We start from the raw sequence: 6,377 nt of genomic DNA, 5'->3' as shown, positions 1-6,377 counted from the left end.
ATATAAAACAGTTGAACTTAACTGTGAAGGACAAATGCCAAAAATGGTCAACTGAATTCATTCATCTGCTATCAATTTAACGTATTTCTGCACTACTCTTGTTTAGTGTCGATGTGGCCTAGTGACTTTTCCTGATCAATTCTACTGGCAACACTGTAGGCTATTGCACACTTAAAAGCTTTAAACTTGGGTCCAACAAAATAAACCTTGATCAAGAGCAAATTTAGACAAGTAATATTATAATGTAGCCTAACATCTAATCTCTCCAGTTTTCTCAAAATATTCGGAATTGACGCAAGGCCATTCCAATGACATCAATTGTTGAAACAAGTTACACTGAAAAACTTTCACCTCTACATGACTCTTCAGAAATAGCGTACATATTGTACACGTAACTAAATTTGCTTAATCCTCATTTAATTAAATAAACTTTCATTTTCATTTGATTAAATAAAATTTTTGACTTCTGGCTTTCTATTAGAAAGTTTCTAACTTTAATCCTTTAGCAGCCAACTCTAAGCCCAATTATTATGACGTCACACATGCCTCGAATAGGGGATTCTTCTTCAATTGCGGTGTCTGAAGATTGTGAAGAACCATGCATCGACGGCCTCGGATGAATAAATAATTGATAAACCAAGTATTATTGTGATATGTTGTATGAATGATTGTTTCTGACTTGTTAAATTGTTTCAGATGAGGTTGTCTTTGCATTTCAGGTGCCCGCTTTCCGAAAATTTTGCCAGTTATGGAGAGATGCTCCAGGTTTTGCTTTCTTATTACATGGCCGAGAAATTTATGTTGTCTTGTTGTACTATTTAATCTGGTTTGTTTCACTTGTGGTAAAACTTCTTGGTTTGTCTTCTTTGCAAGCTATGAAATACGTTGCATTCTATTTCTACGGAAGCACCACATCTCAAAAGCATTAATTTTTTTCAGCCATTTTTGTTGACATATTTCAGATTTAAGAGTTGTATTGAATGACAGGATAATTAATAGAAATTTAAAACTTTAAACCAGGGGTTTTAAAACTGGGGGTCGCAACTCGCAACCCCTATGGGAGTCGCAAATCGTTTTTCGGAGGGTCGCGAGGCGATTCAATGTATTGTTTTCAATTGTTTTTTGCCAGAAAAGATTAAAAACTGTGTTTTTTCGCAATCAACCATTCCTCGACCAGAGTTTATTCTATTGTTCAAGTTTTCAGACGTTGCAAGGTTTTAACAATTAGAAAAGCATTCGATCTTTTTCACCAAGTTTTTGTACGTTGCTTTGTGCAGACTAAAGTTAACCATTAGGCCTAACCACGCTATGGCAAAAAACTTACACTATTAAGAATCCTATGCAAAATATAGATATCTTAGTATCGTTTCCAACGGTATTGAAAAAGTTAGTATCGGCTATTTTGTTTGAAAGTTCTTTCAGCAACAAGTGCACGCATTGACAAACTTAATGGTTAGAAATATGCAGCATCAACCATCTCACTGAAACTGATTTGAATAAATCTATATTAAAGGATTGAAATAAATTCAACGGGTGAAAGTGTAGATTATTCTGATTATTTTTCTTCCTATAATCTCAACAAGCTTCATAGAAAATGGAAATAAGAATCGGAGCCTTCGGAGGAAATGTAATAAAAGCCGCAATTAACATCGCAAAAGACGTTTTTGGTTTCAGAAGTTTGCATGGGAACAGCAAAAGTAAACCTAACTGGATGTCGGCATGAATCAAATTTGTTCAAATTTTGCATCAAATATGCTTTTGTCCAGTATTTTTATGGGGGGTCGCGAGGCTACTTTGGTTGTCCTGAGGGGGTCGCAGTGGAAGAAGGTTGAAAACCCCTGCTCTAAACCTTGTTTTAAAGGAGATATTTTTATTGCAAAGAATTGGATTCATTTGTTGGAGGCATATGGTTTTGCTTGAGCTGTTCCTATGTTGAGTTCTGTTTCCTTCCTTGCATCCCAATTCACCCCAGTACAGGGGTAGCCTATTTAAATTTTGTGCTTATTTAAGAATTGTTCTATTGAAATGGCAAATTACAAATAGGAGTTTCAGTTTCTTTTTTTCTTTGTTATGACCATTGTTTCAGTTCTCTTTTTATTTAGTTCCGTGCTAAATATTTTCCTCTTTGTCCACACAGTATCGAACATTTCTGCAGTTTTACTTCTGTGTCAGTTATCAAATCGTTGTCATCAGCATTTATCGTATGTGATTAATGTTGCTTCCACCAATAATACTTCTTTCATCTTTAATATGTCTTAAAGTCATTTCACTGAACATAGTTAATAAATATACTTATTATTATACCGTACTTATTATACTTATATATTTATGAACTATGCATAAACCCATATTGGCATCAATCTCGGATTGGCATTAACGCAAAACTCCGCTTTTCCGCCAAGACTAGATTTCAATTATTAGTCATCTATACATTAGGGTGTTTTTAGCGTAATACGCAAAATTCTAACCATTGTTAATATTAATGTACAGGGTGGTGTTCATTTCCTTTCAGTAAAAAAATCCTTTTGGCAAATTTTTGTTGAAATCCGTCGACATTTACTACTTGCGCAAGGAAGCTAAAGTTTAGGTTGTTTAGCCTATAATTTAGCAGCGGAATATAAGCAATTATCGGTACTTGTAGGCTACGTCACTTCACAGAACAAATAAAGCATTGTTACGTCACAATTGCAACACCTCGTAAAACTACAAAAATTACACTGTCAAGTCTGTTGTGCTGTTGCATTTATTTCAGTTTGCTTTTGCCTATTTGGAGTCGAGCACGAATTCCAACACGCCATCAAAACCATGTGATTAATCAGGTGAAAAAATTACACCAGAAATGGCAAAACTTGAAAAAATCTATCAATCGTAAGAGTGCGCTTGAGTTAATCAAACGGACAGACTTTAAGAAATCATTGGATCACCTATTCGATATAGCACACAGTAATGCTTTGGAAATGAGCAACATAGAAGATCGCCAGTTCCTTCTTGCCCAGAGAGAAGAGGGACGCCTAGGTTCCATGGTTGGCGTTGATATGGTTCTATGCAGGAGAGACGAGCGAGTGAGGAATAGAGCATTAAAGGAGAGAGAGCGAGTTGAGGCGGAAGCAGTTCGTGTTGCCGAATCTACTAATTTAACCATACTGGAATCCAATGGTTCAGAAATGTATACTCAGCAAGAAGATAATCTCGACAAGTCTGGAGATGGGCGTCATCCATTAGCTGGTGGATCGACGTGCTCCGAACAGCCTGGGTCCAGTGCTGCAAGCTGTCTGCCGAAATTCCGACGAGGTAAAATTGCTGTAGTAACCCTCGAGATAGCAGCAGCATTGGACAGGACCAATTCTACCTCGAGGAAGGCCGTTCATATTTTAAATGCACTGGCGGTGTCCAAGCAATTGCTCCATCCAACCCGTGATCTGATGATTAGCCCAAGTTCAATTCACAAAGCTCGCCAGATCTATCGCCAAAAGCTGGCGGACGAAATTAGGGAGGCTTTTGACCCTTGCACCCCACTGACCATACATTGGGATGGGAAGATCATGGGTGATTATGAGCAATACAATCACATCAAAGACGTTACCAAAGTTCTGGCTGTACCAAAACTAGAATCGGGAAATCAATCGTCGAAGCTGAAACAGTGGTCTCCGAAATATATAGTTGGGGCATAGCGGATCTTGTACGTGCAATGTGTTTCGACACAACCAGTGTCAATACTGGCTGGCAGAACGGAGTTTGTGTTTTGATCGAAGCTTCTCTCAAGAAACAATTCTTGAATTTAGCCTGTCAACATCACATTATTATTAGATTCTGGACCGCTACACGGCTGACTGACACAATGTATTGCCCCCCCCCCTCCCTAATAAGCTTTCTAAATACGCCACTGCTTCTGATCATCTCGGTTATGGGTGAAACACGGTGTAAAGGTTGTTAAGGAATAGTTGCTTTGTTGCTATATTTGCTTTGTTATCCTATAAACGTGCCTGAAATGCGTGCATATTAAAAGCACTGAATAAAGCTGGTTATTTGGTTGCGTGTTGTAAAGTTGCTTGTTTTATTGATTTTGCGAATTTTTCAACCTCTTTGCGCAAGTTGTAAATGTTGAAATAATTTCTTGAAATTTGAAAGACATTGTTTTCTTACCAATTGTAACAACCTGGTGCCCTGTACAAATCAAACTTACGATATGAGAAAATTAAAAACACCCTACTATACATAGTAGGCTATCAATAAATGCCACATACAATAGTATACAGAATTTCGCAATGTGAATACAGTATAGCCTAAGTGCAGGGCCGGATTTACCAATAGGCTAGGCAGGCTGAAGCCTAGGGCCTCAACGTCCAGGGGCCTCGAAATTCGGTTTCGAAGTTTGAATTCCTTTAAAAACTTGACAAGTTTAAACCCTACCTAAAGTATATATATACAGTATCAAGCTTTTCAGAGTAGAAAATTCTATACACAACTGGTTTCAACCACATTGTATACAGTCATTATTACGTCGTTTGCATCATAATAAAGGCAATTATTACGCGCTTTCTGCTGGAAGCTTACCGTAGGAGAGAGATCTTTCCCAAGGCTCAAAAGCATCAAAAATAAACTGAGATCGACAATGTATCAAGAAAGGTTGTCCGCACTGTGTATTCTGTGCATTGAGAGTGACAAACATAAACAGATAAATTTTGATGAACTTTTGCATGATTTTGCTTTGATGAAAACTAGAAAAAAAATTGGCAGCCCAGTCTTACTCTATTTGATAGCTGTAACTATTTCTTATGTCCTCGTAAAGAAACTTTACAATATTGTAACGGTTGTTTGATCAAAGAAAGTAAAAGCAAAACTGCCTTAACTAAATTTTTATTCTTTTAATTAAAAATTTGCACCCATGAATGTGGAAAATGAAAAGAACGAAGAGTTTAATGCATTCATATTTTTAACATTAAGCAATGACATGTGATGTTGTTTAGAGCAGTGCTTCCCAACCGGTGGGTCGCGACCCATTGGTCGGTCGCGAAGCTATTTCAGGTGGGTCGCGAAGCATTTATAAATGTTACTGAATATTAAAATTTTCAAAAAATTACCGACATTACTATGGATCTCACAAGCCGCAGTTTGGTCTTGAATAGTACTGCGCCTTCACCAATCGACTACAAAAGGAAAATTCATCTATAGCATAATTCGATTCTTCTTGTTTGTGCAATAAATTTTTGAATTACATCGTCGTAGAAAGCTTGCTTTTGCTTCAGTTCTAGCAAAAGTTGTTTCCAACGCTGATCACCTCAAACTCTGATCCTACAAGCTAAAACTTGCTATTGCCTGGGATTCCCCCAATGACGCGCCAAGGTGTGCAGATCAGCGAGTGCACAGCCTGGCTGACCTAAAACCATTGCTGTTTTCGCTGCCTTGTGACGTCATTTTTCTTAATTGTTTATTTTAAATAGCACTCGCCAAGCTGTCAGTGCACACCCAGCTTAAAGGTAATGACCATAGACATCTTATGTCTATGGCAATGACCGAAAAAAATTAAAGGCACTGACCTCAAACGTTGGAGTATTAAAATTAGAAGGGGACGAGTTTTGCAATTGAAAAGAAAGCAATCAGCATGCAGCAAGATGTTAGAATATCATGAAAGTAAAGAACATCGACAACCGATGAAAATTTTCTTTTTTTCTGGATTTCTTGGGGTGTGCACTGTGCAGTGCACACCTTGAACACCCTGAATTAGGGAACCTGAATGTACGCCACTGCATAAAACCGTTATGGTCTACTTAGCCGAGCTGGCGTCTTACGTCATGGAAATTCCTAAAAAGTGAGCTAAGATTGCAACATACTTCGTAAGAGTATAGTTGTGGTCATTACCAGGGATTCATAGGGTCATTACATATACTTCGTAAGACCTGTAAAACATTGCACCTGTAGCATTGCATTGCACAATCTCTTTTTGAACACCTGTTAAAATGGCTTCATAATGCTTATCACTGTTACGTCACATAAGCTAGTTGAAATATCGCAATCAATTCGTCATTTCAGAATTGTCGTTTTGAAAAGTTGGTCGAATATTTAACTGTTTGCTTGTGCTTACCAACTAGACGAAATTTCCGTCTTTTATCTAAGTATTGTTCGTTTGTTTTTTTGTTTGTTTGTTTATCTTTATCCTGCATTGCGGGAAAGCGGACTTGAGCGCCATGCATCGGTGTACGCCTTCCGACATACACCTGACCCACGCTGCAGCCGACGGCAACGTCTGCTTCCGGTTGTCTACTCTACTTATGACTTTAATTTGGTACTACCCATTACTCGAAATCGATCACTGGGTAGAGGCAATTATCGTAAAGTTTCTTGCCTAGAGAAACAACAGCAAGTGCGGGTGGCTGGAG

The sequence above is a fragment of the Aplidium turbinatum genome, chromosome 6 (genome assembly GCF_918807975.1).
Source record: "Aplidium turbinatum chromosome 6, kaAplTurb1.1, whole genome shotgun sequence".
NCBI lineage: Eukaryota > Metazoa > Chordata > Ascidiacea > Aplousobranchia > Polyclinidae > Aplidium > Aplidium turbinatum.
This window is presented reverse-complemented; position numbering follows the sequence as displayed.